The following is a 25,474-nucleotide window of genomic DNA, read 5'->3' as shown; positions in this document are numbered from 1 at the left end:
GTAAAAGATGTAGGGCTCAAACTTTGGAGATGATTTCTTGTTACGTACTTTTATTGTTGCATGTTTGGAGGGCATGTTAACTACACTTCAGTATCCTTTCACAGTTACTCGCACCACAAATGAAGACCCCGTTTCCTGTTTATAAAAAAATATCTATAATTCTTTTACGCAGATCCTAAAAAAACAATATTCGTTCGCAAATAACCTAACAAATAAAAAAGCGCATCTCTTCTGACGTTCCCAACAAGTCTAGTGCAAAGCAACGCGACACCCCGTATGCATAGCGGCGTTTAGCTTTTTTATTTCCCGCACTTCAAGAACTCTGCTATTTCTAAACCGTGCGCATTTGAATATTTAGGGCAATAAAAGGGATTCGAAAGGCAAAAGAAGAGAACGCACTTGTCGTCCCAGCAGTAATGCTCAACACGCACACCCATCATGAGCTCAAATGTACATGAGGCATCAAAACGCTAAGAGGGCACACTCCTCTTCGAGAAACAAGATGAAGGCTTTGGACGAGAATCGTATCTTTTCTTTCAGTTAACTGAGCCTAGCTCAAAACATAACCCTCATTTACTGGCAGAAACGCGCCTGGCAGAACCCGCAGTCTTCTGTGACTAGGTGAAATGTGATGCAGGCCTAAACCATCACGCAGTATAGTGTGCGGCACACTTCTTGCTTTTTGTACTTATTTTGGGAATTGTAACGTAGAAGCGTAGCCAGTCATGCAGCGCATTTTTTTTCTGCTAGGGAAGCCGTCATTAACGAAACGAGACCGAGGCAGCGAAAGAGATTACGAGCTGTTTTTAGCTGTTACTGGTCGTTTGCAAATGAAGACTAGCCTCAGCGAAGGAAGTTATGCATAAAATGTGAGGGGAAATGGCACGGCTAACTTAATAAGGCTCTTGAAGGAGGCACGGAGGTGCATACGAGGCTCTTGTTCTGGCGTCTGGGATCATCTGCATGATAGCGACGTGAGATATCTTTATTATTCCTTAAGGTTAAGCTAGTCACTTTCGAAACCCATTTCTCTCGCGGGCAAAGCTTAAAGCAGGGATCCGAGAACTGAATTCACAGCATATATGTCCCTTATTAACAGCGCATGTGTACCACATAGGCAAGTACCTACCGCATCCATATATCTTTATTTCAGGTCATGAGACGGAAGTTTTAATGATACAGGTGCTTTTAAACCAAATACGTTCTAACGTGTATATATTTCTCAGTATTGGTCGAAAACCCAAAGTAGAAGTCACTCCATCCCCGAGTACACTTCGCAAGGGTATAAGAGACATTCTGTACTTCTGTACTGCGGGCTTTTATGAGCTGCTTGTGAGCTTGGAACTTCAGAGGAATGGCAGTGAGGTACCTCCATTATTATACAACGCGGCTAATATTGTGCTCTGCTTTTGTTGCGAAAGATTGAATTCTGATTATGGTCATAAAATGAAGTGTTGCGACTAAATCAAGATACTTCAAAATTTCTGACCTCCGGTTGGCATGCCTAGTGGTCGCCCCTTCTTTCCTTTGTTCGTTCTTTCTTTGTCTCATTCATTCTTTCGTTTCTATTATTTCTATGTTTATGTATTATGCATTCCATTTGTAATTTTTCTCTATCGCGTTCTCTCTCTGACTCTCTTGCGTTTTGTTCTTTGTGTTTTTTTTTTGTCTACGTTTTTGGTGTTTCTCCTTTCCTTCCCCCTTTTTCCTCTCCTGGCATCTTATCTTTATTTTTTTTTTATTTCATGAAATACATTGGTTTCTTTAACGTTGTATAAATTGTCCTCAACATTTAGCGATTACACTCAGAGTGAAATTGTACAGGCACTTTCATTCAAGAGGAAGTAGAATTTTTTAGGATCGGTTTCCGAGATTAATTGTCCGCACCTGCACCGTGGCAATAAAACTTCTGGCAGGCATAAAAATCACTCTGTCCTGTTACTTCGTGCTTTCCTGTGTTTCCTGTGCAAATTATTTTCAATATTGCGCCAACTGGCTTGCAAAAACGTTGTCGCAAGTTATTGAAAAAAAAAAAAAAAAAAACGTTGTTCCTATGATTGCCCCTTAAAAATATGCATAGTTATTCGTTTTCTAACCTAAACAGATAGGCGTGCCCTGTAACTAACCTAAGTTAGTCACAGCCATGTCATTTTTAAACTTTAATGAAAGCGTTATCTGCGGTGCTGTCGTTAAGTATAATTTCAGCTTCGCACGGACGATTCAAACGTGGCGTGTCATTGGTGGCGCGCGACACCCCCAACAATGCGCCTTTTTCACAAGATCTGGCGCCCTCTGAGTAATGGTTGAAAATTCGTCTGCTACTGGTCATAGCCTACTTGGGAGACGCAGCAACCTGCTAAGTGGCGATCTTTCCACTTAACAGTTACCGCATTCGCCTTTCACGAATATAAACTACGCAAATGTGGCCTCTGAGACAGGCTCCGGCAGCGCCGATCACAGAACCTAAGAACTACACATGCGCGGCTGGAGTTTTAAACCAGAAAAAAGGGGGCGTGCACGCGCGAAGCGGCTTTGTGAAATGGGCGGAATGACGTCCCTCAGTGGCGCACATATCACGCAGCGTTCTTCGCCGCGGCACAGGTTTTTAGGGTGGTGTGGGGAGAGGACGTCACGTGACCCATTCTCACGAATTACCGTCAACTGTTGGGCGCCTCAGTGTGCCCGTAAAAACGCGCCATGCTTAATGCGTGCGTGCGTAGGATAAATTTTACTGAATCGCAGAGTTGAGATAAGATCACATTTGCTTGATTCTAAAAAAGTAACATGGTTATTACTTGTGGAAAGCTGCAGATGTGTAATTGCAACAACGAACCTAACAGTCAATGTTACAAGTGAACTATTCATATTTAATTCAGATTCGGTATTATCAAATTTGCCTTCATTCTGTTGTCGTTCGCCAACACAGGGGTTGAAAGGCCAAAACAACGCCCTCTCAATGACTGAAAGAGCACATCTTTAAAAATCAATGAAATTAATGGAGTGTACAACCTATTATTTGGAGTAGTGATAAGCATAACCTAGCGTTTTTTAACCATAAGGCGCTCGTGTGCGAAACACAAAGAGGAGCGGAAACAGCGAAATGGAATGAGACCGCCAATAGCAAGCTGGCGCTTTTCATCATCATCATCATCATCATCATCATCATCATCATCATCATCATCATCATCATCATCATCATCATCACCAGCCTGATTATTACCACTGCAGGGCGAAGGCCTCTCCCATATTTCTCCACTTAACCCGGTTCTGTGCTAGCTGCATCCACTTGACCCCTGCGAACTTCTTAACACGAATAATAGATTTTTTTTTGTGCAGTCGTTCCCAGGGGTAGTTTATTACATATCTATGTTAACACTTTCTATTTATCTGCGCCTGACTTATCCCTTTCAGCTTACCACATAAACTTGGATGCGTTACGCTCGGAACCACTTTACGGATAGGCGTAACTAATGGTAGGCGCAGAGGTTATAGCCGTGCTCCATTTATCTTTGCACGAGGGCGCCAATGCATTCGTGTTAATCTGTGCTCAGAGTCAATCTCCATGCTTCAGGAACGTTTTGCACTGTTTCAGATTCTCATTTTGCTCCAAAGCAACGATGAAACTCAGCCTTCCTGGTTAGGGGCGTCATTAATCAGCGTTTTCATCGGCCGTTCACCCATGAAACAGCGAGGCGTTCTGAGGATTTTATTTCGTGTATCGATAGCATTTGTTCATCATCTGAAGGCACCGAAAGAGCTCTAGGATATCCCTAGTTTAGCCAAACTTGGGGCATCCTGTATAGCGCCACAGAAATATTGCACTAGCCGGAGTAGCGCCTCTATGGAGAAACGATGAGATCAGGACGTTAAACCTGCTAAGTTTGCTCTGCCTTCATTGAAATATATTGCCAGTCTTTTAGACCTGTCGATTTTGTTTGGTATTTTCGATGAGTAGCCAGCCGCAAGAAGTCGAACTCATCCGCATTCACCAAAACGTCAAACGCCATGTTGTTTCTCTCGCTTCGAATTAATTTCTTAATGTGTACGTCGCTCCCTACGAGACCTTGTAGTATACCTTTAATGCTTGAGGTGTTGCTGTACACAGCAGTATTTAAGATTCGAATGAACACGTGGATGGCGTGTCTTGGGCCGCCACTGGAATCGCGCGGCCAGCACCATGGAATGAGTTTTGGTGTTCTAGCCTGAAAAGCCAATGACGTCTCGATGTCGTTCGGGTGCTCAAGAGCCTAGAGATGGCGCATTTGCATGTGTTGCAACCAAGTGGACTGAAGCTTCTTGCCCTTCCCTTGCAGAACCTTTATCGTTTTTCCTAACGAAAAATAAAGAGAATTCTTGGAATCTCTTCTCATGAATGCTGCGCTGCTTAGTTGTGCACGGATAAAGGAACTGGACAAACGCTGAGGTTTGTCCAGCTCCTTTGTCCGTGTACAACTAAGCAGCGCAGGATTTATGAGATGTTCCAACTAGCCCAGTCTCAAGCACTTCTTGGAATCATTTTGGTCGGCAGCGTCACAGTCAGTGGGTGGCAGGGCTTGATGAGTGACTAAACAATGTCCTACTAGTTGTCAGTGATGCTCATCTATAGACCATTTTCGCGGTGAGGAGGAAAATCATCTCGAACCGGACCGCTCAGCGCCACTCTTCCTCTGCTGATGCGAGCAATGCTCTAATTCACGGCCTTTTTATATTTTCTACGCTTGTCTACCATACCACGCACCTGTACTTCCTTCTATTCGCCCCTTTCTTTCCCCTCCCTAATCGTTTCATTTCCGCTAGCAGGATCATAACTACTAACAAGTGTCGCGACCAGCAAAATCTTTTTGTTTACTCTATTGTTCGAATTACCAAAATACTAACATCGGAAATTAGATGATCAATAAAAGATAAAATATTAACAGTGGTGGTATGCGGGCGTGGCGCTGAACGCTCTTCCAGTTGCAATTCTTACAATCGGGCGAAGCCGAGCGGCCCCTAAATTTCAAGCACCAAATGCAAATGTTTCCCTGGCAGCCTTTCGTGCAAGTTCCAACCACGGTGTTTGTAGAGAAGAGAAAGGAAAAATTCAATACCCGCGCAACGACGGCAGTCGTTGGGCAACAAGCGGATGATATTCTTTGCTGCAAAAACTTACGAGATGCCGTCCGGCGAAGAAAAATTATTTCGGTATAGTCGCCCGAGATTTATGAAAGTATGAAAGAACATGTCCCACTTCAAGACAAAAATGCCTAATAAATTAGTTGTCAGCTCTTTAGTGAAACCGCGCTACAATATACATACCTGTTTTCTGAAAGCAAGCATCCGTAAGACTTTGCTGCCGATAATATATGCTAATGCGGTCATAGGAACAGCAGCCATTGCTTAAATGAAGCAAACTTTGCGACTACAAAAATGAAATGTGCAATAATTGTTCAAAAAGCACCTTTCGCTGATGTCATTATGAGACATAATTTAAGGTCAATATTCTATAAGACTAAGCATGACGGTAGCTTCAGGCGAGCGCAGGTAGTAGCCAGCCGCAGATATTTCACGATAACAGCTCCTGCCGTCGACGACAGTCATCGCCACTCCCCGCACACATCGGCAAACCGGTGGCTTAGCCATGCAGGCAATGCTAAATTCGATTCCCGGGTTGTGGACACTTGAACATCCCGGCTTTAGCGCCCACGAAAGTAACATGCGGCACAGTATAAGAATCCGAAATGGATAATGGATGCTTATAAACCCCATTGCAGGTGTGGGAACTCCATCCGCTCAATCAGTAAACAGTATATGAAAGACAGATTAACACAACAAAGATTGTTAGGGTGAGCCACCTCTAGAAATCATTTAAGGATAAAAAGTAAATCGAAAGCTGACTTCACCTTGCTAGCTTCACCTCCCTCGCGGCCATTGGTGCGCCGCCGCCTGTGGTGGTGGTTTGTGGGGTTTTAACGTCCCAAAGCGACTCAAGCTATGACAGACGCCGTAGTGGAGGACTGCGGAAATTTCGACCACCTGGGGTTCTTTAACGTGCACTGACATCGCATAGCACACGGGCGCCTTGCATTTCGCCTCCATCGAAAAGCGGCCGCGGAGGTCGGGACTCGATCCCGCGTCCTTGGGAACAGTAGTCGAGCGCCGTAACCACTGCGTCACCCCGGCGGGGACCGCCGCCTGTCTGGGCCACATAAATGTTATATTAATTGTAATCAGGCTTGTAGGCCTCGGCCGACCCAATCGGGCGCATAAATTTCGGTCATTTCTGACCGAATGGCTTGACGTCTTCTGAAAAGATTTTTTTTCTTTCAGCCAGGTACTTCGAGAAGGCAGACATTTACACGCGAAAACTCCGCAATGTCGATGTGTGCTACTTGTCTCCTGTTCAGTGAATCGGACCTCATTGTGGATGTTCTCAACTTAATAGACGCTAGATGGCACCACTTACACAAAATGGCAGCGCCCATGATAAAACGGTCTATAGCGAAACAGGGTGTACAAATCCCACATTAGCTGTGAATGTTTGCTGGTGTTGCGGGCTGGCGCCAGATTTGTTCTGTTAGGCTCGCGCTCAAAGTTCACTGACTTCCTCACGCTCGCAGAAAGGGGGGGGGGGGGGGTGCTGTAAGCGTCTTATATTTAATATTTGTAGTTTATATATACCTTGGAATCTTTCACCTGAGCGTCGTTTACATGTGGTCTTTCAGAGAACACAGCTCAATTTCGGTTTTTAAATATCTCTGTGAATGAAATGCGTCTTTCCTCAAATCACTAGTCATTCCAATTAATATTTAGGTTTTTCGCTGCTAGTTCTTTTTGCCTTCTGATATTATTCTTTTGGGCAGAAGTTTTTCCTTACGCCTGTGTACATGCTTGCAGACCCCGGCCATTTAGCTGTTATGGTAAAATTATTCCGAGAGCTAGCCTAGCATGAACACGAAAAAAAAAAAAAAAGAAAAACGAACGCGCGCAACAGTTGTGGCCTTAGGTCGCGTCAATGGAACAATATTTCTGTCAAAGCGGCATCGACACCCTAAACGGTTCTCTTCCAAAAGTGTTTACTTATACGATGCAGGCGCCTTCTCAGCAGTCAGTAACTCATTTAAATATGTCAAGAACAAATTTAGGAAGAATTTTGTCTCTTGACCGTTTCAGCATATCTGTGTAGCACTTCTTCATATCGCAGCATTGCCTTACCTCTCCTATTCTTACCTTTTCCCATTGTAGAATATGGTCAGTCTGAATGATAACAACGTTGTACGTGCAGTACTTGGCGCTGTAGCCCGGGGAGTCGCAACGCCCATCTCCTGCGAGGTCTACTTCCATTCCATCCAGCTGACTGATGATCTGCACCCGCTGTTCCTGGAAAAGCTGGAACAAAAATAAATGTGCATTTGTGAGCCACTTGTAACATTGTGCCGAACTGTGTCACTCGATCGTTGCACTACTGCATGCGCGCGCTGTTTTTTCTTTTTTTATTACGCAAGCTTGCCATAAGGCATATTATAAGAACCCGTGCAAATTATTTTCCGTTAGGAGCCGGAGAAGGCTCTTGTCGGTGAGCCATTTGGAGAAGTCCTCTTCCCTTGTTGCGGTTAATCCCCCCCCTTTCCGCAGGGACAGTCTAGTTGTGTATAACTCCTGTCTATGCTCCTGTCAAAACCAACTCTTACACTTCCGATCGGCAGCTGATCGCTTAGGGATAAAGAGGCACAACTTTGAGCGACTAAGCCAGTTCACGCGAGTGATAACGTTTCATTCGCGACCCCCCCCCCCCCCCCCCCCCCCCTCCTGCTGAAGGGTAAAGCCTCTTGGCACATTTTTTTTTTTTTTTCTGTTTCCATCTCTTCATTCCTGTCTTTCTTCTCTTTCTTCTTATCAACGCCCATCTCGGTTTTCACGTGTTTCTAATTCCTGGCCGCCTCGGTTGGTAAACTTGGACGCGGCTCCATCCGCGCGACATTTCAGGGTGCGCTCTGTACAAACACCACACGGCACCAAAAAAAAAAAAAAAAAAGCTACAGGGCAGGAGTTATGCTGCGATAATAATCGGGCACCGAACAGTGTTTGTTTACTTCCTGTCGGCGCGCGTGTTCGCCGTTGCAGTCAGCTGACGCCGAACCGCGGCTGACAAACTACACCACAGCGCACAACTACGCAGTCCCCTTCTCCTCATCCCCTTCCTTTTTTTTTTTCTTTACAATCGATCGTTATCTTTCACGGAGGGGCATCATATAGTCAAAAGCAAGAGGAACCTAAACACGGAGGTTTCAAGGTTCGGGCAAGGTGCACGAGAGAGTTTCCCTCCGCAACGCCCGGAAGACCGCTCTCTGCGATCTCGATTCTGAATTTCTAGTCTTTCGCTAAGATCTCATGCCCTTGCTGCGGTACGGATATTATGAACCCCGAGCTTGAAAAGCGACTTCGGCGAATGAGTACCGAGATGGGACTCGACCCCCACAAGTACACGCCGTTGAAGAATCCGCTGCTGAACCCCGACGATGATAGTATACGGCTTATATGGGTGCATTGGTGCGTGGGGTCGACTAGCATAACATTAAAAAATAATAAAATCCCATCGTAAGCTCGCCACTGGTTTATTTTGAGCAGTGTAGTTCACAGTGATCATGACAAATCTTGCTATATGCATGCCACAACGCCGAGCAAGATCGCCTGAGTTAAAAAAAACAATCCACTCTGTACTGTGATAACACGTCTAAAGCTAATATTATCACAATCTTTTCATTTTACACTTACCGGCAGGGTTGGAAGAAACAGCGTTGGTACCGCTCCTTCATGCAGACTGTCTTGTTGGGATCCCAAAATCGCGAACCACATATCCGGGTAAAGCAAACGTAGATAAACGCTGTCTTCACCGATGCTGGCTATCTGATGATCTGTAGCCACTGTTTCCGGTGGTTGGCGTTTTGAAGCACTTGATGCAGAATGTTTTTCCTGCCGTTACTAGCAATACCTTCGCAGCCAGGGACTGCACACTGTAACAACCTCCCGCTCATGTCCCGTCAACAACAACAATTCAGCGCTTCGATAACTGTCTTCGCGAACTCAAGAGAGTGACCAGTCTAGCCCAGAACTGTTCTGCACCCGTCGCGCACACGACGTAACACAAAATCGAAGGTGAGGTCAACGCCAGGGATGTATAGCGTGGCAACAAAACTTGCGAGTTCTTGCCGAAGGGCGATGACGATGAAGCAGACGACGAGGCCCCCGGCGGCGCGTCGGCAAGCAAGCGCGACAAAACGGAAGTTGCGGCGTGTGGCGCTAAGCAAAAAAAGTAAAAGCGCAGATGCGTCAGTTGTGACGTGTCAGTGGGCGAGGCCTCGGAGGAGGGCCAGCCTTTGCGCGCGCTAAAAAGTTGGAAAGAGGAGGAAAGCCGCGAAGGCGCAGATATTCAAAATTTGATTGCAAATAACTCTGCTTCCAAATGCCGCATTTAAAAAATTTTTGCGGGAAGGTTATCTTACATCGACATTCTTTCACATACTAGGCATAGGGAAACTGTATCGCTAAGGCTGTTTTGGGCCCCTTTAAAGAGAAGAAAGAAGCAGAGAAATAATGTACTTATTAAGCTGTAGTTAGTGGTGATAAATTTTGATAACAAGCCTGATTTAACATTCATTTCCAGCTAGATTAAAGCTTTTCGAGAGGAGGAAGCAAAAAGGGTTTATGCTGTATAAACTATGTAAAGACAATTTCTATCATTGGCAATGTCTACTCCGGAACTGTGGCACAGAAATCTTAACAATTTCACATTTTTTTTATCTGTCGACAAATAGATTACAAATAAATAATATTACTCGCAGGATATTGTCAACCGTTCATTTCTTATTTTGAACTTCATCCAAATAGAAAGCCTTTTCTGTAGTGAATTCCATTATTGGATAAAAATAAAACTTTGATTTTTTATTTAGCACATCAAGATACCGAGAATCAGAAAAGAGTTAGGAGCAATTGTTTTTCTTTTCTTAAATAATTACCAATGTTGTGAAATGCGGCAGCTTCTTGTCTGCTATCCATGTACTAGATTTGTTAGAATTGTGCTACAACACATTTATGCAGGCACTTTTTCAAAATAAGTGCAATGAAAGGCGAAGAGATTGCTGTTGTACAATAACTGTACTCGTTTCATAAAATCTATGACTCCTATACGTGTCCTGGTGCCGGCGCCGGGCTGAAAAAGTGTCTAAGTTAACAACTATTGTGTAAGCAACCCCATTATTGAAAAAACAAAATAGCTTATACGAACTTTTTTTTTATCGAATACATCAAATGGAATTAGGCGTCGAGTAAAGTGATATAAAAAACAATAAAACGGTTCTCTGTTGCACATCATATACACCTCGTGTAAGAGCAAAAAGTCTAAAAAAAAACCCGAAGATGTCATCACTAAAGAGGCGGCCATGGACAAAAGAAGGCCGGGAAGCACTGTAAAGACGATGTGGGGATTAGAGCACAATCACTAAGCCCCTATTGATTAGAAAGCTTATTAAGCGAAAGCTCTGATTACGCGCGCACGATCAAAGGAATGCACAACCTTAAGTATATGCACTAATTGTGTCGTTCGATACGCGGTCGCTTTGATCCGATCCCACATCCTTTACGCGGGATGCTTGAAATAATAAAGTTATCTGAATAAAGAAAATATCTATGGCGCCGAGCCTGAGCCACTTCCCGCTGTTTTTATGCGTACTCTAAGGATGATAGAAGCGCATCTGCAATAATTATCCCTTTCCTGACCAGTATCTGCCGCGATTCAGCTTGGTCACGTTCATAAATTTAGTTTTGGCAGTAATCAGTATTATGAATTATTAGAACTTCAATAAAAATTACTCTAATTATTTTTATTTTATTGATACAGTTATCTGTCTTTATAATAAATCATTTCAACTCTGCAAAACTATTCCTCGTCGAGATACCCGAGTGGCCCGACCCTGCGCTCAGTCAGTCAGGTGTCAACCCTGCCAAAGACATAAAGTTTGCAGAAATGATATCACGATGCAAATACGCAATGCCTGATGACGTAATAAAACTCTGAGTGGTCTGCTAGCCACCGCAGAGCTCCAGGCGCTCATGAAGCACAATCGCGTGCGACTTGCTCAAAGACGTGCCGGTTTAACGTGTGGCCGCTTGTAACACACGTTACGACACAACATTTTTCCCGGCGGCATGATCGTTTGAACCGTCGCAAGCTTCAAAAGCCGCGTACAGCCATTAAACAGGCTTCAAGTGGCATCAGTCTGAGAGCGCTGTACTGCCGAACAACCTTCTGTGGCTGTGCAGCCGAGTCAGCTTGGGAAAGGATCGGAGGACGCTTCATCTTCGTCTTTAAGAGTTCAGCTCAGTAGCAGCGCACACGTTCCAGAGTGTGCCAGAAGCACGCCCGTCTACTTCGCTTGCCTACATACTACAGATAAATAGATAACGACGGTGGCTTACACCATCTTTCTGTGTCGAGTACTCTATTTTGTATTTTTTGTATTTAGTGCACGGTGAAATTTCACTCCTGCCTTATTTTAACTACCAATCAGATTACCACCGTTTGGTTATTTCTTCTTGCTTTAAGTCTGTGTAGTCTATTTTTTCGGCGCTATCCTTGAACCCCAATGCTTTGAAGACGGTGAATGGACGTGATAGGCTTTGAATCGGGCATCGGCTCGCGCCGTCTGTTGCTGTAGCACCGTACCATCGAGGTAAAAGTTAGCGCCGTATCGCAGGTAAGCAAAGCAGAAATGTTATTTGCTGCTCGCTTAACTATTAGTAATAGTTAAGCGAGTAGCAAATAACATTTCCGCTTTGCTTACCTGCGATACGGCGCTACTCGCTTAACTATTACTTTCGTAATAGTTTCTTTCTAATGACGCACCTAAACATTAGCTGAGAGTCATAAGGCAACGCATATTTTAGGTCCACCGTCATTCGGAGATAAGCAGTTCTGTGGCAGGGTGGGCGGTGTTCATTTGGGCTTCCATGGGAGAGTACCAGCGAGACGAATTTGTTTCCTCCTGTTGCTTCATGCCATCAGGACAAGCGGATATTCATACTTTGGACAACAAAGTGTTTTATTTGCTTGGAACCCAATAAATAGAGCACGTATTCCTGGACTGCTCCTACCCAATATTTTTCGGGGATGTATTACAGCGCACATTACCGACACAACTCCCGCTAGACACATATGGCATACGTTTCTTACCGGTAGATTCATTGGATAATATTACATACTGTTAAATTATGCTACTGGGTCCCCGTGCTTTATGGAAAACGAAAATGCAATTTAAACACGCCGAGCTTGTTGTTCACCCGTGCGCTAGCACTTAATTAAAAGTGTTGTCTATCTTCAAGAGGTGTATCGAGCGTTGCCAGATCCGCCTCAGTGGATGGCTGTATTTGATGATTTGGTATCACTGAAAAGCCTTTAATGTTGTGCAAGCCGAAGTGCGACCAGCACGCTTTATGAATTGTGTTGAGAGCCGGCAATAAAGAAAAATATTTTGTGGAGGAGCGGTTGCATGCTCGCTTCCCACTGGGAAGGAACTGTGCTCGACGCCTCGGGTTTCCGCAATACTATTATCGTTTCTTTACTTCTGATCTTTTTTTTTTTCTTTTTTCTTTTTTGACACGGGACCTTAAACGCTATCGCATTGAAAGGTTGAAACGCGCCGTTTGCTTTTTTGTCCTTGGATCTCTGCAGCCTTGAAAAATCACGAGCATTCTTGAGGGAGGTATCATGGGAGAGTACTCCTCTGGTCACAAGTAATATTAATCTTATTGAGCTCAAAACCTTCCCCTGAAAGAAATGTCATCGACCACAGTACGTTTCATATGGTCTAAGTCACCTAAAAGGACACAATTTTGTGTACTAGGTTGGAGGGTTCATTTTCATCTCACTTCGACTTTGCGCAAGTAAAGCAAATACGTCCGCAGCCACTCATGTATTTTTTATATTAAATTCACTAAGGCATTTGAAGTTTCTAGGAATTTTCACTTAGCCTGGTCCTGGAATAGCTTAGTGCTGCAACATCTATGCTCTGCCGTCGATGTATGGGGCACTGGGCACTACTTCAAGGTGTATTTTATAGTTGTTTAGTGTCACTTACTTTGATTGTTTCATGAGAACAAGAAGTAAAATATTGAATACAATTTCTATGTAGACGAATCTGAAGTATTTTGTTTTCACTTATTATTGTACGTATTCGTGTGTTTTGAGCTTATTCACTTTTCCTGCTCTAGCGCAGTTACAACGATCATAACACGCATTTTACATGTTGCTTCTAATGCTAATTTAATGCGATTAAATGTGTCATAAAGAGCGAGATTTGCGCCGTACATTTTTTGCAGCACCTCGAAAGCGCCTCGAAGGCGGCTTTTTTTTTTTTCTTTCCGTAGTGTGTGCAACGCTTCTCTACCCTGAATCAGGCTTCGCGGCGGAAGCGTGTTACGCAATGTCTCGGCGTAGACACGTAAACCAAATGAAAGGTTGATGAGTGACCACCGTCTTTTGAAAACTCCTCTACAGCCTAACACCATGGATCTCGCTAATTTCCGGATTTCCGCCGTTTAAGAAAGTATCGACAACATGTCTGTGGGGGCGATATTGAAACTAGAAAAAACAATTGCTTATTTCATTCAGGTTTTCTTTGAATAACATTAGTGCAAATTGTTAAAAACATGGAGTGTTTCTTGATAGCTACGTATTAATGCATTCTATTAGAACTAATTAACATTGCACTAATGAACTTCTAATTTAGCGGTCACAGCCGTGTAACATGGTGACAAAATGGTACGTGAATTTATACAGAGTGGAGAAAATAATGTGATTTTCTTTTTTTTTCTTGTAATGCATACAAGTGTGAGTATTATGCTATGTGCCTGGATAAAATATGACTAGCCTCATCTTGTATTTTTGCGGCCTAGTTATCGAGAGATTGCGCTGGTTTTGGAGCGGGCTAAAACTATATCTCGCGAATTAAATACAGAGGCGAATATGTTACAGCCGATCGCCAAGTGACGGTCCTGTTATAGACGTATGAGGACTGTGTTACTAATGGAGAATGTCCGCGGCTAAGAATTCAATCACGTGACTAATAAACCTGTCTAGTTATTGTTATTTTCCTTCAAGTTCCTATTTATACTCTCTCACTAACCATTTCGTCGGTCCTATTTAGTATATGCATTTTGAATATGCAATGTGCAGTACTATAGGGGTGTTATTCTCAATCAAAACAGTAGAGAACAATATTGCGCTAGTAATCAGGTAATACATTAGTGAACCATAAACGATAAGCTATAAAGCCCAGCAATCGTGGCTTAAGCGTGCGAGGAAAGATTTCAGGTTCAACCCAACTAAACCTATATTTAAAGAACGTAAACTTTGTCGACCTCTCCCTCGGCTACATCAGCAGGATGTTCAGATTCAGTCTGTCGCTTTCAACGGAATGTGATGTGAGCCAATGACGACGTGATTTTGAGCATGACGTTCCGCTCGGCTCGGCTGGCGGCTAGCTAAAGCAGTGAGCGCACGGCGGAGATGAATCTCGCGCATGCGCAGTATCTAGCTTGCGCAGATGACCGTCTGTGCGGAATGGGAACAGTAGATTTACACTTCACTAGGAAGAGTCAAGAACGCATGGACACAAGAATGGTAATCTGAGCGCAGCATTAGGCAAGTATACATATAAATATAATATTGTCAATAACATGTGGACACAAGAACGACTTAATAGCGCACAGAACGAGATGAAGACGGCGGCATAAGTTGAAAGAGAACTGAACAAGGATTTGATAGGGAGCCGCAGTTCGCAAGCCAAGCCCACGTTTCAATAAGGGAACTTGTTTTTAATGAACGATATTTATTTGTCTCAGGGCCTCAGAGGGTTATCTAATGAAGGATAACTTCATCATCCTTCATTACGTAACCCTCTGATGCCCTGAGGCAATAAATATTTTTTTCAAGTCTTTTATTCCTCTTAAATGCACATGGGTGGTTTGTCTGAATCTTACTCACATAATAGCAATATCTGAATATGAAAGTAAGCACTAATATCGAAAACTCGCGAGGCGAGGAGAGATGTAGTAGATGTTATGTCTGGTGACTCGAGTAGCATCTAATACTTGGTGAGGATGCCACTATCCTCAAAGAATTATTTCAGCGACATGAGCGCCAGTTTGGCCGCACACAAGTTAGCCCCGGCCCTAACAGCTTTTGAATGCATAATGATGTTTTCTCAGTAGCGCTCAGATCGATCTTTTTTTAAGGTCCCTCTTTAATCTACAAGCAGTTAGGTGATTTCCTTGCTCCGGGCGTTCGAATATTAAGTGAGATACAACCTAGTCACTATTGGCTGTGTGCGTGGCCAATTGTAAGTAGAAAATGCTTCGTACGCTCTACTACCAAACGTAGAGTCCTTGTTCTAAAATAGCAAAATAAATTGCAACCATCAATTGAATAAATATTAGTCAACCCCTACATTTTGTGTAAATCTACATCTTCTCGTTCCTTTCAATACGAGCAGGGATTATAAATTGGAGTAATGTACATCTTGAGAGCGGAAGACCGGAATTGGAAGTACTAGTGTGGGCTTTTGGCTGTCACTGCGTCTGCCTCGGTGTTTCAAAGAATAAGGTGTTTCAAAGAATACACATACTATCAGGGTCAAGTAAGGGGCGAATAGACTAACACAAATATTAAACACTAAAATACGTCTCGGGTAAGAAATACGGTTGGTACATATAAAAATTTCTAGATGCCTTTACGTCATTAGTTCGAAGATGAATGAGCTAGCATTAAATGTGACTAAATTAAAAAATCCCAGATTAGCTGCTTCCTTCTAGACTGCCTTGTTCTCGCTTTGTGCGCAGCTTCTTTCTTCACTACTAATAACCACCAAAATGAACCGGCGGTTCAGAGATGAAAATCGCTCGTGATTGCGCCCACTATTTTGGAGAGATAAAAGGCGGAAGCATCCTCGCTCCTACCCACTCCAGCTAATAACCTGAGAGGTATGAATGTCCATGACAGCACAAAAATATCAACACGGTAATCTGTACGTCTACTGAAGAATGTATGTGACATCCGCACTGACCTGCGCTCTAAGCAGGAATTTCCGGTGGTCAATTGGCACGTCAGCTCCGAAACTGCTCGATGATTTCCGCATTACGGACCGGTATGACCGTTATACTTCCGCATTCTTTAGACAGTGGAAACATATTCGCCGACGCGATGTCCAAGATTCCTGATTAATTATCGACTTTTTCTTAGGCTCCTTAATATGTGGCTGGTTCCCTCCACATTCTATTTTCTTAACTCCATTATCTTTCACAACCTATAGTGCTTAGTGCATTCTTTCATACTGATGTTCAAGCTGGGAAGGCGAGACTTCTAGTTATTTTTGTGCCAAGGTAAGAGTTTCTAGCAGATAATATAATATTTGTTTCTCACTGGATTTATTTATTTTTGGACACCTTGTACTTCTGAATTGTGTCGGGTGTCATATGGCAAATTTAGGAGCAGCTTTTCTTCAATTAAAAGGAAACTTTTCAAATTGGAAGAACTTTCAGCCTCCGCCTTTAGTATCAATTTTACTGAACCTGGTAATAAATGTAGTCTTATTAACCTGGTAATAAATGTAGTCTTATTAACCTGGTAATAAATGTAGTCTTATTAACCTGGTAATAAATGTAGACTTTCAGTGCAGAGATGCGTATCGCCATCCGTAAAAAGATCAAGGCTACGCATATTTCAGCGAATCCGAGAGAGAAATTTGGCAGCGGGTAATTCGCAGTAATATGTAAATCTATTTGTGTATTAAATTTTTCGAGAAGTCCCGCATTAACCAGTTTCTACGTCTCTAGAGAAGTGCTCGTCAGGCTCAGCAGTGATACAGTGTGATAACGTTTTTTGCATTGCACTCCAGGTTTCTTTCTGTGTTGATTTAAACTTTAAGAAAGCTCACGTTCTGGAATACAGAGCACCGTAGTGCTCACTGTGGAAATATATTGGTGCCTTAATCTCTTATCTGAAAGGAAGCACAAGCTGCAACGTTGCCTACCTCCTGATTACATTTGCGTATATTGTCTCAGATCTTGCTGATCATTTAGCTCAGAAAAGTACCGTTCTGTCAAATGTACTTTGTTTCTTTGCAACTATTCTTACAAAATTGGTTTTGTTTCACTGGCCAAGTTATCGTTTCAGATTCCTAGCAACAGAATAGCCGCTCTACATTATGCGTGTAGATTCATCAAACGTAAAAGTTTTTCTCGAGGAAGGTTATGCATGGGAATGTTTTTATATTTAAAGCTTTTAAAACTTTGCAGTATGATTTGCTTGCTCTGCATTGCTTTTAGTTCTAAATCATATTTGATTTGTCTTACTCTCCTGTTTCGTGCATCTTTTTAGCGCGCATATCAGGTTTCGTTTGCATAATTGTATTGCTGCCATTCCAACTTCGTCTATTTTCAGGTTTGGCAGAAGCTGGGAAAAGTCGAAGTTAAGAATAGATTGTTATAGGGTGGCACGCCAGGGAACAGACAGAAGATGACGGATGACAATGAGACAACTACAATGAATGCCGGCGAGCTTAGCGCGAAAGCTACTGCCCGCGCCGCTGCCCGCTTCTTCCTCGTCCCTGGCAATATGAATTAGGATATTCTACTCGCTGTCTTGATTGTATTCTTGTTTGCCGGAGTTGCCCCAGGCATATAGTTATTCAGGCGAAGAAAACGACAAGTATTAGAAATTTTGGATCATTAGTGGATACACATTTCGAAAGAAAACTGAACTGGAACAAAGTGGCGCATATCTTTAGTGTACTTAGCGCAATGCCTATGCGAACACCAGTGTTCAAGTCTCCTGAGCAAGCTTGGAAGCTAGCGCCTCTGCAAGTTATTACGAGCGTGTAAGGTCTCCGTATTAATTATGATAACTCTTCAAGACTGCGAGTTTATTCTCATGAACCAAACTCAAGTTCATTTAACAAGCACTGAATAAAACTGCCGATAAAAACAGTCTTCATTAGAGCCTTCGAATTGTTTTTCAAACGATTTTGCTGCGTGCCGCACTGAGCCTACAGACTGAACCTCCCAACCGGACAGCTCTGACTTTGTACCAGTAGGCGAATTTAAATAAAGCAGTTGTCTCGTGGGTGAAGCACTTAAAGCGGTAAAACCATAAAACTGCAGCTTGTTGTGTTCATCACTCGATATTGTAAGTGTGTCCGTTTTACCTGATGCAATTTTTTTTTCTTTGAGGTTTTGAAAGCCACGAGCCGTATGCAGCGGACGTTTTATGAAGATTTGGGTTCAGAGACGGACTTTTTTTAAACTTCATCTTAACTCACAGATTTCTGTGCTTTTTTATGGTTACTTCACCCACCGCTTCGTGGCTGAAAAATATGAAGCAATCAAACATGGATCTGCGGCTCTGCTTGTTTTTCTTTTATTTTTCAACGCCATCTCTTTGTCGTGATACGAGATTCATTTCATCAAAGATGCTAAAAAACCACAATATGTAAGTACCTCAAGGTATTTGAAGATTTAAGTTTAGAGACGAACTTATTTTCAAAAATCATCTTTTTTCGAGGCCTTGTGCCATTTTTGAATGACAAGGTAGCTAAACTAGCTTCGGAGCTGAAAACAAGTCTAGCTCATCACTTTCTCTTCAGCACACGTTGAGAACACAGTTCGTGCCCTCTACAAAGACCACGAATGGATTAGAAAAGTTAGATTCTGTAGCTTATTCCTTTTGTGCGATTTCTCAAAGCTCGTCTCCAATTTCTCGAATTCTACTCTCTGAACTAAAAAGAGTAAAATCATGTCGTCGGTGGGCTGAGCGTCCCGAAAGAAGCATTTGTTTCGCCATTTCCAGGCGCATCCATCTCTGGACGGTTTCAAGGATTTCCTTCTTGTTTTCAAAGCACAGTCGCTGACCTCATTTCTGTAAAATGTGAGGACACTGGTATGCAAGAAAGCGGGCTTCTTTTGATTATTTTATGGGATAGATACGAACCCTAACTGGAGCAAAAATTCGGTGTCCATCGGTTGTCAAACTGTGATGTCGTGAGGCAACGTGACACAGCCGCGTTGGCAGGTGCGCTGGTATTTGACAGGGACGCAGGTCATGTCACGTGGCAGAACGCGGTTGCTGACTGGCCGTCAGTTGTGAGCAGAAGTGTCTAGGCAGCTTCTGCTGTCAGGTGAAAATGAAGCCAGAATAGGCGCCACGCGTGTGTTCCGCAGTGGCAAATCCTTGCTATCGTACAGGGTGACCATTTAAGCATGTCGCCGATGAAAATAGTATTCGCGTGCAGTTTTGAGTACGGGAGAGGCCCGACTTTGAGGCTATAGATCTTTTATGATACGCAGTGTAATTTATAGCTTTATAAATAAATAATTTACACGCATACTAGCTACCAGCTGACTGAACAATTGGCAACATTATCAGAGCGAGACTAAGCAGAGTCAGTACACTTTGACCACTAGGTAGTTTAACGACCGGCTGCCTTAGCTAATCGTCTTTAAGATCAATTGAACATATTAGCTCTATTTTCTTGTTCCCTTGATTCCTAAATATTGTTACGTATATGCCATCGAAGAAAACGACGATGAAAAACAGTGAGAGACGACGAAGCCGAAGCTAGGGTTGGTGCTTGCCAGAACACTTACGTCTGTCATCAGCTGTTGTGGTTCTCCTGAACCAGCCTTCTGCCACGTATCACCTTGGTGGAGGTGCTGGAATTCCCGTGCGCACAGATTAACCCCTTTACGCTGCCAAAAGCTGGATTTGCCCAGCAGCCGTCACCTACCTGGCATCACAACGACGTCAAAAACAGCCACGATGACCTCCGAGGAGGCCCCTACCACCGCGGGAACATCGCCTCAGCCAGCAGTACTCACGAAACTTAGCCACCCTCCCATCTTTAATGGCAACGACCACCCAGACGTGGACGATTGGGCTCACGTCTGGGTGGTCGATTGGGCCCGGAGCCCATTGGGCGGGCTCTGGTCACAAAAACGGAACTTTCTTCTCGTGTCCAATCCCCCACCTTGCCTACGTTCAGGACGTGGTCGCGTTGTGTCGCAATGTCAACAGCTCCATGCCGGAAATTGACAAGGTAGGGCATATCCTCAAGGGTATCGCGGATGATGCGTTCTACATCCCGCTCCGCACGGATTGCTTTACTGTCGACTCGGTGCTTCAGGTCTGCAGAAAATTTCAGAAGGCAAAATAAAGACGTCTCATGCATCGCTTTGAGCGTCTTCCAAACACGGCGGCTACTTCATCCTGCGATAAATTTGTCATCCCGCCTAAACACCCCGTCATAAAATGGTGCATTGTATTTCCGATTTCTAATCGCTTGTCTTCTTCATAAATTACTGATGTGACATCGGACTTCCTTTAGGAGCCTGCCTCACGCATCCACGCCGATCAGGAGTTCGCCTAATTTCAGCTTTTGTACAGGGCCTCTCACCACAGGGTGTGTGACAAAAATTTAATATCCTGGATAGCTAGCAATGAGGAGTGGAAACTACAGCAGGAGCTTACAATATGCAGCATGATAAAGTTTATTAAAACGAATTCCACTGTGAGAAATTACGTCGTAGTAGCAAGAACCGCGATTTGCCTTTCTACTTGTGGTTTGATGCCCTTGCTCTATCTTGGAAAATGGAAACGTCTTTTGGAACAGTCTTTTACTATCCTTTCTGTGGTAGTACAACCAGCACCCAGAGCATAGACTATTGGCGCTCAGTTGCACTGTATATGTTAATTCATTGCAATGAATGCAAGTCAGGTTTTCACTAATGCGACAGTATGTGTGCAGTACAAGCTCTGCTCAGCCACAAGCTAAGCCACAGCTGGTCGTCCAGGTCCTGTAGCTGCCGTGTTTGACTCCCGCCAGACATCTATACTTCTCCCTGTTCAGTTATTCAGCAGGAAGGTAGATATTTTATTTTTCTTTTCATTTCCTTTGCCTGTTAAAATATGTTCAAGACGTAGGGAAGAGGTGCACGGGGTCCTAGGTAGCTAAACCAGTGCGGCTAGCGTGAACACGGCCTAATAGGTCTGAGCTTGGTTTTCCCGTTATCCCTTCATCCCCTAGAGCACATACGATTTTGTCTTTCTGTTCCGGTGTTCATGCAGTCTAATATCCGGAAAGGTTCACTGCCAATTCTTTCTATTGTGTTCTTCAGGCAGATCTTTTAGGAGTCAGTGATATTAATTACCGATCTACGCTTCCTGTCCTTCGTAACCGCCAGAGCAATGCCGGCTTCTTCGGCCCCGAAGCTCCTGCAGTCTTTGAATGGTGCGCAGCTACTTTGCGTTCTGCGTCTATCACTCTCCCCACACGACATTTGAAAGCCTTTCAGAACACGCAGCAGAACATTGAATACTTTGTAACGACTAAGGAATCCCGAAGACGTGGAAGTAGGTCTCGCTTGCTGAAGAGAAAGACGGTCGTGAACCTCTGTAGCTCTAAGCTGGCAGGCTGCCCCCAATGGACAGTACACTTCTGACTCAACCCTATTCGTAGTGCATAGGCTCCGCAGCCCAAACGTGTTCGCAACGCGCTAATTTAACACGAATCCATTCTAGCGCTATAAGACTCGAATAATTTTTACAAGTTGCCTTATTAAACGTGAGGGCAATGACGTGTGCTTGTTAGTGGTGCACATTTGTGCCCTTCCTAATAGATAAATCATTCACATTTATTTCCGTAAATACTATTTTCGTTTATTCCGTAATTTCCGTACTTGACGCGGTACGATGAGACCACGTCACTTTCAAGCGGTACTGCTGCTGAAGTCGCCGAATTATTTATCCAATACATCGTCCTGTTTCACCACGTTCCTGCAGCTATAATTACTGACCGTGGAGCTACATTTACGGCCTGCTTCACAAAGACTGTGCTGACGCTCCCGCACACCAACCATAGACGTACAAGGGCCTACCACCCTCAGAAAAATGGCTTGGTGGAACGCTTCAACAGGACCTTGACCGACATGCTCTTCATGTATGTTGATGTCGAGCACAAAACATGCCACCAAATGCTTTCATACGCAACATTTCGTATAAAACCGCACAAGAAGAAACAACGCGGCTCACTCCGTTCGAATTAGTCTTCGGTCGCCAGGTTACCACCCCGCTGGACGCTATGCTAATCGTGGACCCCCCTCTCAGTGAGACTGAACTTGACGTCGACGTCGCCACTTATGTTGAAGAGAAAGATGCGCGGCAACTGGCCAGACACCATTTTCACCGTCAGCAGCAGATCGATGCTCACCGCTACAACCTTGGACGGCGCTACGTTACCTAGAACCCAGGCGACTAAGGGTGGGTCTGGACGCCCGTTTGTCACCGCGGGATGTCAGAAAAATTACTGCGCCGCTACTTTGGCCCTTAAGTTGTTGTCTGCCGCCTCAGCGACAAAACGTATGAAGTTGCACCAGCCTCACCGGCTCGCTCATCGCACAACAGCATGCTCAGCGACGTTGTGCACGTAGGGCGAATGCAGCCGTACTAGGAGCGATCTCCCTACCGACCTTCAGGCTGCATGCAATCTATCCCGTGATATCAGACTCGTGGTATAACTCGTGTACGTGTTGTTTTGCAGCGAAAGCTACACAGCGGTAGGTTTTCAAGACTTCGGGTAGCCGCTGCTACGTCGTGAAGAGGTATAGCTACGAGAAGACAAGACGATGAAGAAGACGAAGAAGAAGGAGACGACGACGAAGAAGAAGGAGACGACGAAGAAGAAGAAGACGACGAAGAAGAAGACGAAGATGACGACAACGACAAAGAAGGCACCGAAGAAGAAGACGGTGAAGAAGAAGACGACGAAGAGGAAGAAGAACGCTCGGTCATGTTTCGCTAATGTTTTCGCTCTACATTCGTTTCAGCAGCGTTGAACCATTCTAATTTTTTCCCCGCCCTTCTATCTGACGGTAACACCGCATCGGGGCAATGCTCCAGAGGAGGCGGCAGTAACGCGTGTGTTTGAGGTAGGTTCCCTGATTCATCGCTCTCGGTGACTCATCTGCTCCAGTAGTCATTCAGTGTAACAACTGCTACAATATTACAGGCGCCTAACTGCTATTTATATTTTCAGAAGACGTAGTGGCTACCATTTCTACAGTTTTGCATTTGCCCCATGAGCTGCTGAATGTGCTCCGCTCAGAACACCGTCAACTATCTTTGCGCTTTGAATCTGAAAAGGGATTGAAATAAACCTAGGAAACGACTTCATCAAAAACGAAAATGATCAGTTAGTTTGCCCGTTGTAATGATGTTAATGTCCCAACACATCCTGTTAAAGGTTTTTTGACATACTGAATTAGATAACAATTGTCTATCAAGAGTACTTTCCCCTAAGCATAGCGATCGAGTATTATAGCGATGATCAATAGTGCCCATTGCTTTAGGAGACCCTCTGCCAAAGGATGAGTGGGAATATTCTACAAATTGAGTCAAGATAATAAAATATCAATTTATCTCACTTCATTTTTGTTTTCGCCTAACAATAGTAAAAGCAATGTCATGCGCGTTCAAATAAATACACAAATTCCCCTGCCAATTTTGAAATACTATAATCTCCGTAAAAGTCCTATATTCAAAACCAATTTAGTGACGAGCTTTTACATGCAACCCGTCGCACAAGTAACAGCGCTCAGGAACTGTCTTGGCACGTAGTTACCCCATCGCAAACTAATGAGACAATACTGATGTGAACAGAGTTTCTCCATATTGGTTAGCAGGGTGAACCGACTGAAGGAGCTCGTATGTGCGGTGCTACTATAATTAACAATATGCATCAATGTTTTGACACTGTTTTTATTTTTGTCATCATCTTCTTGGAGTTCAATAACCAATGGAGTGGCAACGAGAAAAAGACAAAATGCACGCGTGTTAACTACTCTATGTACTTTCAAAAAACACGCAATATATTTAAAAGCCTCCGGGAGTATTCTATAATTATCTGTACTTCTCCTGTATTCTTTGGCGCGCACTTCCTGTTCGAGCGCATGTCTTGCGTCATTAAGACGGATGTCGTTTCATCGAAAGCACATGTGTCGCTTCAGCCGAAGTGCACCGTATGTATTTTGTTTCTGTGGGCATTTCGGGACTGAAAGAAAACAGTACTTCCTAATTAGTCAGCAGGCTTCTGGCGGGAAAACAATGTCAACTTTTAATTTAACGGTGAGATTTCTAAACCCTCCCGCTCAAAAAAGCGCGCAAAACAGTCTCAGGCTTGGCGAAAAAAAAAAAAAAATTGTTATAGAGCAGGTAGACTATTCTACGTTAGCTACTTTATATGCAGTAATTTTTTTTACGCCTTATGTTGCTGATTAACCTGCACTAATTATCCGTCCTACGATGGGAGAAAAACGGACACGCATCCCGCATAGCGGCGAAATAACGGTAGCGTTTCTTTAAGATGAATGTAAACTCAATGGCGGTCGTTAACAACCGAGTAATGTCGTGCAGAATTTTGCGTGACAAACTGAGATAGTGGCAAGTCGGCTACCCACATGTGCGTCACAGGCATAGTTTTTTTTTCAAAAAGATCGCGAGAGACACGCTCCCGTAACGTCGCGGGCAATTTATTTGCACAACCTAGCGAGCTTATGAAACGCAAAGAACTGAAAAATCAACTGTGCAAGCAGAACTGTAATAAAAGACCCACGCTCAAGCTACGCGATTAAAATGTCAAAAACTCGAAGTCTGTCTTGATCAACTTTCTCTCTGGATGCCTTCACACAAATTGTGAACCACTGCTCAGTTTCTACAGAGTGTCGATAAGTCCTGCGGAAGAAAGTGTGCTTCTAAGACCGCATGTAAACATCAGTCAAGTCCACCGAACGCATGTTCTCCCCGAATGGGGCAAGTAGCTAGTGATTAATGCTTCGATAGTGCTGCTGGGGAAATAGAACATATATCACCGCCAAAGAAATATGCTTTCAGTTATCTTATTTGCATATCCTAAGTGAATCAGGAGCTTCGTACTCGGCTTAAGGCAGCTGGAAAAGAACAAGAACAAAAACAATTATCAGCTTAAAAACTTGCCTGCAGTCGAAGCTCCTCCGGATGTGACTGCTTGCGAAGTCGCGTCCTCTCTGGTTTGTTTTCATGTGTTTTCAACGCCAAAGTCAATAAGAACCGGGCAAGCCGTACCAGGAACGCATAATGCCACGGCAGCAAAAACACAATTGCACAGATAATGATTCGCGCGAAATAAAATAATGCACTAGTTTTGTGCATATTTCACGTTCGCCCCGTACCAGCATATTTATCACTCCATCCATTTCTGTCCGATCTGCAGTACTACGTGAGCTACCGGGCCAACTAGGGCAAGCAATATATCTGCGTCTCGGTCACAATTAAATCATCGCACGTCATCGCAAGTGTTTTGCAAATTGCCAAACTTCGACTTTCACTGCCTAACTACAGGTTGGATTCATGACCTCT

At 43.8% G+C, this 25,474-nt stretch overlaps 1 long non-coding RNA gene across 1 annotated transcript in view; it reads right to left on the bottom strand.

Moving 5' to 3' along the window:
• LOC146185844 (uncharacterized) overlaps positions 1–19,959 on the bottom strand; it is a 93,955-nt gene extending 73,996 nt beyond the window's left edge. The window contains exons 1-2 of the long non-coding RNA XR_014707824.1: positions 19,815–19,959; positions 19,675–19,740 (exon numbers count right to left, since the gene is read on the bottom strand). This is a non-coding gene — a long non-coding RNA (uncharacterized LOC146185844). The remainder of the gene's footprint in view (positions 1–19,674; positions 19,741–19,814) is intronic.
• Positions 19,960–25,474: the final 5,515 nt, after the last annotated feature.

Source organism: Amblyomma maculatum, chromosome 6 (assembly GCF_055883805.1).
Source record: "Amblyomma maculatum isolate TAMU_Amacu chromosome 6, ASM5588380v1, whole genome shotgun sequence".
Taxonomy (NCBI): Eukaryota; Metazoa; Arthropoda; class Arachnida; order Ixodida; family Ixodidae; genus Amblyomma; species Amblyomma maculatum.
Note: the sequence above shows the minus strand (reverse complement) of the source record. Positions and strands in the feature narration are given on the sequence as shown.